Here is a 9745-nt window from a genome sequence, read left to right on the forward strand (position 1 = left end):
CCTGACTAGGGATCGAATCCGGGCCCCCCATTGGGAGCACAGAGTCTTAACCACTGTGCCACTAGGGAAGTCCCAGTGCTTCACTAATCTTCAAATGGGAGTGGGGAATCAAAAGAGAGCAGAAAATGTCAATTTGCAAGGTCTATACTCATGGGACCAGGTTCTTTCTTTTAGATTGTTTAAAATGTGGGCAGTACTCATGGAACTCAATTGTTAAGGAACACGATTAACATTAATAGTGGATACTAAATATTTCCAAGGACACATTGATTTAAAAGTGTCATAATCCTCTTCATAGACATAATTCTTGCCAGGCAGTAATTACAGTGGTTAAGAATGTGGGCTTTGGAGAGGAGCAGACCTGGATTTTAGTTTTGTCTCCACCACTTGATTCACTGGGAGGCCTCAGGTAAGTTATAAACACTCTTCTTCAAGCCTCCATTTCCCCATCTGTAAAATGGATTATGGTTGTCATAAGGGTTAAGTGAGATAAGTTTATAAAGCACTGCACAATGCTGGGCACATAGTGGAAGCACTTTTTTATTATTATTGATGTTATTATTATTCTGCTGGCCACAAGAATCAGTACTGATTTTGTCAGTGGGATTGCTGGATCATATGGTAACACTATTTTTAGTTTTTTAAGGAACCTCCATACTATTCTCCATAGTGGCTGCACCAATTTATATTCCCACCAACAGTGTAGGAGCGTTCCCTTTTCTCCACACCGTCTCCAGCATTAATTATTTGTAGCATAAATTTTTGTCTTATATATTTTAAAGCTATGTTACTAGGTACCTACAAATTTAGAACTGATAAATTTTTCTAGGGGATATACCCTTTTGACATTATTTAATATCCCTCTTTGTCTCTAGAAATGCTTCATGTCTCAGAGTCACAGATCCCAAACTGTGTACTGAGGTGTACGGAGGCACCGCAAACTTACAGGGCACTTTGGGATATTTTAAATTTTCAAGAGAAAGCTAGCAACATCTGTTAGATGCCATGTGAGCTACTGGGGGTAGTTCACATTTTCAAATTAGGTCACACTTGCATTAGTATCCTATTGCTGCATAACAAATTAGCCCATCACGAGTGAAAAACATTCTGGAAAGGGAGAGTGAACCCAGAAGAATGTAGAGACACAGGTACTGGGGTAAGGGAAAATCACATTATTAATAGCTCTGGTTGGGAGTTTATAGGTTGTCTAATCCATCTAAGCCATCACTAGTATGACCAACTGTCCCAGGACTTTGAGTGCTAAAACCAGGAAAATGCTGGGCAAACCAAGATGGTTATTCACCCTACCAGTCCCCCGACCCATGGCTACCACCCAGCTGTAGCCCCAGAATTCTGCTCACAGCTATGTGCTCCAGCAGCTGCTGCAGAACAACCAGACTTGGCAGCTACCCAAACCTATCTGCCATCTTGGGCCTGGTCTAACTTCTTGTTTTACGTGGAACAAAAATGAGATCTGGGAAGGGAAAGAAGGGGTTTGCTCTGGCTGGAAACAGAACTGAGCTTACTGACTCCCAAGACCATTTCTGGAAAGCATCTTGGGCGATGCTTATCATCAGGCAATTGGCAAACACTGCATGGCATCATGAGAGACTGTGTGGGTGAGAAGTGGGTGTCCCAGCCTTTGGGTCAAACAGAACTGGTTTGAATCCTGTGTCTGTCAGTTATTAGTGGGGTGATTGTGGATAATCAACTTCACTTCCCCGAACCTCATTTTCTTCATCTGTAAAAATGGTGGGAATATTACCTCTTTGACATTTGTGAGGATTAAATGAGATAACAAATGTAAAGTTCTTTTCATCAGTAACATGGAAATGATGGTGACAGAGAATTGTTATGAGGAATAATAAGTTAGTGCATGACAAATGCTAAGAACAGATCCTGGCACATAGTAAATGCTCAGGAGGGAACCTGAGGCATAGTGAGGTTAAGTGATTTGTCTAAGGGCAGACACTGGTAAGTGCTGGGGTTGGGATTCAAATTCAGACAGTCTGGCTCCACAGCCCAAATCGGTAACCACTCTAAGGTACCACCTATTAGATACCTTTATGGATTGAATATTTGCACCCGCCAAAATTCATTATGTTGAAGCCCTAATCTCCAGTGTGATGGTATGGGGCCCTTGGGAGGTAATTAGCATTAAATGAGGTCATGAGGATGAGGCCCTAATGATAGGATTAGTGCCCTTATACGAAGAGATACCAGAGGGATTACACCCCCCCACACACCAATAAGCTGTTGAATTGGCCATCACCTGAAAACCAAGAGAAAAGGCTTCAAAATAAAACCTACCTTACTGGTATCTTGAGCTTGGATTTCCCAGCCTCCAGAACTGTGAAAAACAGATTTCTGTTGTCTTTGGTATTTTATTATGAGAGCCCAAGCTGACTAAGACAGGTGCTATAGAATATTACTGTTCACAATATGAAGTATTTCTCATCAGCTTTTTCTGGGTATTTACAGAAGCACAAAGTATACACACATACATTCTATTAAGAGCCTCTTAAAGCTATTAAGACCCTCTTAAAGCTTGAGTTTTTCACTTAATATTTTATCATGATCATTTATTTCTGTCATTTCCATAAATGTGTAAATGTGTGGCCCAGGTTAGCAGCTACCTAGGTACTCAAGGCCAGCACTGATTGGCTGGTAAGTTAATGAATATTTATTGGGGGCCTAAGGAGTAGATACTCCACCCTATGATAGGTTTTCTCATCTTGTCTGGCTGTGACACTCCTGGAAGTGGGACGGTGGGGATGGGGGCTGAGGGGGTGAGAGTTTGGGCCGAGGGCCCTGCCCCCTGTCCCCGAGGAAGTGGGGGGAAAAGGTCCCCGTTCTGAGTCCCCTGCCAGCCCAGCTCCAACAGCGGCTGGCTCTCAGGGGACAAGGAGAGGGAGGGCAAAGAGGGGCTGCTTTCGGTGCCTTCTTCAAGACCCCAGACGTGCGCCTCTGCACGCAACAATTTCAACAGATTCCGGAAAGAATCCTCACTACCCACCAAGGCCGGAAATTCCTACCCTGGGGATGTCCGGGTGGGGAGGGCCGGTGTTGCTGGGGCGGGGGAGGCGCAGAAGCACAACCTCCACGGAGCCCAGGTCCCAGCCGGTCTGGAGCATCTAACCAGGGGCCTCCCAGTTCGGGGTGCCGGAGCAACCTCGCGCTCATCCTGCACGCTCCCGGCCAGTGGCCTGCGGCCCGCACTCACTCCGGCGCCCGGTCCCTGCGTCCCTTGTCGGGTGGCTTTCAGCGTACGGTGTGCGCCACGGAGACTGCTGCCAGGGGCAGTAGCAGCGAGGGGCGGAGGCTGGAGGGCGTCTGTGACCCGCGAGGGGCCAGAGCTGGAGGGAGAAGAGTCGGAGGCAGGAGGAGGAGGGCGTGGAAGCAGGAAATGTCGTTCCAGGGTTCGTCCGGGCTCGGCCCGGACCTGGAGAACTCCAGGTGCCCTCGCTGCGTGTCAAGGTCGTCGCAGCCAATGGCGCTGCGAGGGACGGGATCTAGGAGGGGCAAGAAGCTGGGGACCCGTGTGTCCCTGGTCATCAGTGGGGCACTGGGGACGAGGAGCAGAGGTCTCCAAGAGATAGACGCCTCTGCCTGTTACCCGCCCGCGCGATGTCAGCTGCGGACCTCATCGGAGCCCCTAACATGGTTTCCCAAAGAAACCGAGTTATAAGTGGTGGTTACAGCCCACAGCAACAAGCAGAAACCAGTGTGAGGGGACTCTCCTGCCCACTAGAGAGGTTTCCTTTTGTGACCCCAATCCCAGGACGGAGGGGGTGCCAGGATAAAGGAAACAGCTCAGGGGCTGGGCCTGGGGGTTTTTCTGGGGAATATGGAGGAAAGAGATGCAAAAGCAGTTGGAGCTTTGGGAAGAAGTGGATGGGAGAGGAAAAGGGATTTTAAGAAAATTTGCTCTGGGCAGTGGCTTTGGGGCTTGTAGATTTAAGGATTTGGGGGGCCCCAAAGATACCTTTGCCCCAATCCTGGGAACCTGTGAATATGTAACGTTATATGGCAAAAAAGGACTTTGCAGATGTGGTTAAAGTTACAGACCTTGAAATGAAGCTGTTTTTCTTGATTATCTGGGTGGGGCCCAATCTACACCTGAGTCCGAGAACAGGAAGCTGGGAAACTGTCCCTGCTGTGCTCTGAGAGAGATGAGTGATGAAAAGAAAGGTCAGAGAGATGCAATGAGAACTCAACTGGCTGTTGCTGGCTTCAAAGATGGCAGAAAGGGACAGGAGCCAAGGAATATGGGCAGCGTCTAGGGGCTGGCGAAGGTATGGAAATGGATTCTCTCAAAGGAACCCAGCCCTGCTGACACCTTGATTTTAGTCCAGTGACATCCACGTGGGACTTCTGACCTCCAGATCTGTCAGATAATAAATTATCTATATCTATCTAACTGTCTGTCTCTCTCTCTTAGGGTATAGAAGAGGCTCTTAGCGAATGTTTAATGAAAGAATGAATAAGGAAAGAGATTGGACTAAATTAATTCACAGTAAACTGCAAACGGAAAATAGTCCCATAACTCCTCCACGCTGGCTGTAGTTTTTTAAGTTATATTTTAAACCCAAATGGCTCTAATTTGGCACAAAGTGAATTGAAGCTGTGGGGAAGGTCAAGGAGGGCAAGGAAGGATCCTCCATTTGGACAGACATGACTTTCCAGTGAGCGTGCCCCCATGAGTTGGCACCCCTGGGTTATTTCTGCTTTGTGCAGCCACTTTCCTTCCTCTGCGGGGCCCTAGTGCAGCCTTCCTAAGAGGTAACCAGAAGGGCAGTGAGGGAGGAGCAGTCTGGAGTGGGGTGAGAGAGTACACTTACAGGTCACAGACTTGGTCTCAAAGCAGATTCTTAGGGAACAGAGAATGATCAGGAAGACCAGCCCCCAAGAGGACAGGGACAGGGCAAGGGTCAGAAACTAGACAGGCCATCAGAGAGGAGAGGAGGAGTCCCTATGCACAGTGGGCAGGTTCATAAAAGAAATGTAACACTAGGATTAGAGTCAGCTGCGAGTGTCAGAAACCCATTAATACTGGTTAGAAAAATATAGAAGTTCATTTCCCTTTCATGTTAATGAAATTCAGGGGTAAGCAGTCCAGAGCTGCTACAGAAGGCCCAAGATCATGAGGAATGCAGGCTCCTTCTACTTTTATTATTTTTTAAAATTAATTAATTAATTTATTTTTGGCTGTGTTGGGTCTTCATTGCTGCGCGCGGGCTTTTCTCTGGTTGTGGCGAGCGGGGGCTACCCTTCGTTGCTGTGCGCGGGCTTCTCATTGCGGTGGCTTCTCTTGTTGCAGAGCACGGGCTCTAGAGCGCAGGCTCAGTAGTTGTGACACGCAGGCTCAGTAGTTGTGGCGCTCAGGCTTAGTTGCTCCACAGCATGTGGGATCTTCCAGGACCAGGGATAGAACCCATGTCCCCTGCATTGGCAGGTGGATTCTTAACCACTGCACCACCAGGGAAGTCCCTCCTTCTACTTTATTACTCTGCCATCCTCAGTGTGTGACTTTAACCTCACGGCCCAAAATGGGTGCTGAGCTCCAGCCATTTTGTTCCCATTTCAGATAGGACGGAGAACTGGACAAAGAAGGGCATGTTCTCTCCCTTTAAGGACATTTCCCAGAAATCACGTATAACACTTTTGCTTACATTCCATTAGCCAGACCTACAGACATGATCATACCTCGTGGCAAAGGAGGCTGGGAAAGATGATCTTTATTCCAGACAGACATGAGCCCAGTGAAAAATGGGAACTTCTGTTATTTACAGAAGACAGGAAAGACGGATATCGGGAGATAAGTAGTAACCTGGGCTGCAGCAGCTACTAGCTGTCAGGACTCCAGGGATGGCCTGTACAGTGGGTGGGATGGGCACCAGTTTGAAAGTACTATAGGGATTCTTCATACATTCCTCGAGCATTTGTGAGTCAGAGCAGCCTGGAGCTCATTTCATAGTTGTTATCATTTTAGGTGTGACTCATCCACCAGGGCTGAATTACTGGCGAGGCTAAGCAGGTATTTTGAGCTCCTGCAAAGCTGGGAGACAAAACAGCAATGACAAATGCAGGGGAAGAATCTGATATTTCATATTTCAAGAAAAACCCTAGCAAAATAGTTTTGAGAAAAGTCAGAAGTTTTGTTGAACTTCATTATCTGTCTTTTGCAGCATAATGTTGTTTTGTTTTTTGATTTATGCATAGGAGGAGGGTGGAGGTTCCATGATCTTTTTGGTTCTCAGAACGCTGATCAGATCCTCAGAATCAACACCGGTATCAGCCCACCCCATCCTCGTGCCTTGTTCCTCGTTGACTTTCAGCCACCAGAATCTTAGAAGGGCTTTGAGGGGAGTTTGGCTTTTGGGGGAAGGAGGCTGTTCTGCTACCGGATACGTAGGAAATCATATGCCAGAGGGTAGGAAACCCAGGAGAACTCATGACAGAGAAGAAAAAGGAAGAGGGAAAAGAAAGAGGGAGAGTGAGGCAAGGAGGGAAGAGATATAAAAGAGGGCGTGAGGTCAGAGGGGTCAGAATAGCTCAGAGGCAGTCCACCCAGGAGGAAGTGGTTTTTAAATGTCTTCACAAATACATCCATTCCTCCCTTCCAAAAGGCAGACACTAATCGCTCTTTCCTTGAGTGTGGGTTGGACTTAGTGACTCACTTCTAACGAATAAAATATGATGGAAGAGATGGTGTGTGACCAGGTCATAAAAGACATCATGACATCCTCCTTGGATCACTGGCTCTGGGAGAAGCCAGCCGCCACTTGGTGAGGACCCAAGCAGCCCTGGGAAAGGCCCAGGGGGTGAGGAACTGAGACGTCCAGCCCAGGGCTATGTGAGTGAGACATCCTGGAAGTGGATCCTTTAAGCCCATTTAAGCCTTCAACTTCTACTTTATTACTCTGCCATCCTCAGTGTGTGACTTTAACCTCACGGCCCAAAATGGGTGCTGAGCTCCAGCCATTTTGTTCCCATTTCAGATAGGACGGAGAACTGGACAAAGAAGGGCATGTTCTCTCCCTTTAAGGACATTTCCCAGAAATCACGTATAACACTTTTGCTTACATTCCATTAGCCAGACCTACAGACATGATCATACCTCGTGGCAAAGGAGGCTGGGAAAGATGATCTTTATTCCAGACAGACATGAGCCCAGTGAAAAATGGGAACTTCTGTTATTTACAGAAGACAGGAAAGACGGATATCGGGAGATAAGTAGTAACCTGGGCTGCAGCAGCTACTAGCTGTCAGGACTCCAGGGATGGCCTGTACAGTGGGTGGGATGGGCACCAGTTTGAAAGTACTATAGGGATTCTTCATACATTCCTCGAGCATTTGTGAGTCAGAGCAGCCTGGAGCTCATTTCATAGTTGTTATCATTTTAGGTGTGACTCATCCACCAGGGCTGAATTACTGGCGAGGCTAAGCAGGTATTTTGAGCTCCTGCAAAGCTGGGAGACAAAACAGCAATGACAAATGCAGGGGAAGAATCTGATATTTCATATTTCAAGAAAAACCCTAGCAAAATAGTTTTGAGAAAAGTCAGAAGTTTTGTTGAACTTCATTATCTGTCTTTTGCAGCATAATGTTGTTTTGTTTTTTGATTTATGCATAGGAGGAGGGTGGAGGTTCCATGATCTTTTTGGTTCTCAGAACGCTGATCAGATCCTCAGAATCAACACCGGTATCAGCCCACCCCATCCTCGTGCCTTGTTCCTCGTTGACTTTCAGCCACCAGAATCTTAGAAGGGCTTTGAGGGGAGTTTGGCTTTTGGGGGAAGGAGGCTGTTCTGCTACCGGATACGTAGGAAATCATATGCCAGAGGGTAGGAAACCCAGGAGAACTCATGACAGAGAAGAAAAAGGAAGAGGGAAAAGAAAGAGGGAGAGTGAGGCAAGGAGGGAAGAGATATAAAAGAGGGCGTGAGGTCAGAGGGGTCAGAATAGCTCAGAGGCAGTCCACCCAGGAGGAAGTGGTTTTTAAATGTCTTCACAAATACATCCATTCCTCCCTTCCAAAAGGCAGACACTAATCGCTCTTTCCTTGAGTGTGGGTTGGACTTAGTGACTCACTTCTAACGAATAAAATATGATGGAAGAGATGGTGTGTGACCAGGTCATAAAAGACATCATGACATCCTCCTTGGATCACTGGCTCTGGGAGAAGCCAGCCGCCACTTGGTGAGGACCCAAGCAGCCCTGGGAAAGGCCCAGGGGGTGAGGAACTGAGACGTCCAGCCCAGGGCTATGTGAGTGAGACATCCTGGAAGTGGATCCTTTAAGCCCATTTAAGCCTTCAAGTCCTGCAGCCTCACGAGAAACCTTGAGCCAGGATGACCCGGCTAAGCCGCTCCCAGAATCCCGACTCTCAGAAATTGTGTACGATCATAAGCGCTTGTTGTATTTAGCCGTTAAGTTTTGGAGTAATTTGTTCCACCTCCAATATATAACTAACACACGTAGGAAACTTCTTTCTCAGTAAGGGAAGATTTGCAGGGACCTAAGGTGTGCATGACTCAGACGCTGGCGGCCCTCCGGATATCCATTCTCCACTTCTACCTCCCTGAGGGAACTCAATTTTGGCACATGGTTCTGTAAGCCAGGCTAGGAAAACATCCCCCGGTGTTCCTTGCGTTGGGATAACCACATGACATCGTGCAGGTAGATGAGACAGAGGCTGAAGCTGATAGATGGAGGATTCCCAGAAAGCTCTTTAAAGAGGCAGAGGCAGGTAGCATGTTTTTGACTTCTGTTCTTACATTTCTTCTCTCTCAGAATGCGGTCATCGTGCCAAAGGTGAAGCTGCCATCCTGTACGTCATCCCCAGACGTCAACCACGACCCGGATGGCTGAGACGATGGATGCAAAGATTCGCGTCTCTGATAGCAAAATGGAACTGCTGAACTCACCCGGGCTGCCCTCTTCTGGGTTCTCAATACATAAGGAAAGGAGCACCCCGGTTTATTTAGGGCAAAGCCGTTCAGATTTCTGTTACCCACAGCAGAATGGGCATTTCTGGAAACAGGAACTCCTTGACGGATGCATCTTCAGATAATGTGCAGACATTCAATTACACAGTGAAAGAAGGATGCGGTGAGCGGGTTTCACAGTTTTGATTGGGATAATTTTATTTAGAATTTTTATTGTTGACCCATCTCTGAAAGCACGTAGTCACTGCTGTGAAGAGAACAGGGATTGCCGAGGCAAGAAATGATGACACAGTCTCTCTAGGTTCTCAAGAAGAACACGGGGTTTTGAACCGAAAATGTGAAAGCCGGCCCTGCTGGCAGCCAGGCCGTTGGTTTCCCAATCTGCACTGAAGCGATGTTCAGGCAAGCCCCTCACCCTCAGAAACATTTGGAAGGAGAGACGAACAAGGCCATTCTCCAAACACAAAAGTGACTCACGGACGCCCTCTTCTGATGAGTCTGAGTGACTGCTCTCCCTTCACCAGTTAACAACCAGCTCTAGTGCCCCTGTTTTCTAGATAACACTAGATGTGTCCAATCACCAAAACACTCTGTTCTTCTTCACAGCATCCGGTCTAGGGTTGCCCCCCACCTTCCCAATCCCTCCCGAGAACCACCCAGCACTGGGCAGGTCCTGGGAGAAGTCCCTGCCAGCTGCCTCTCCTGAGCCTCTGGGGCCACCCTCTCCTGCTGCAGCAAGCTCAGTAAACCTCACATCTTTTTTTCTTAGACTGCAGGTGAGTGTCTGGTAATCT

The sequence above is a fragment of the Lipotes vexillifer genome, unplaced genomic scaffold (genome assembly GCF_000442215.2).
Source record: "Lipotes vexillifer unplaced genomic scaffold, Lipotes_vexillifer_v1.1 scaffold40, whole genome shotgun sequence".
NCBI lineage: Eukaryota > Metazoa > Chordata > Mammalia > Artiodactyla > Lipotidae > Lipotes > Lipotes vexillifer.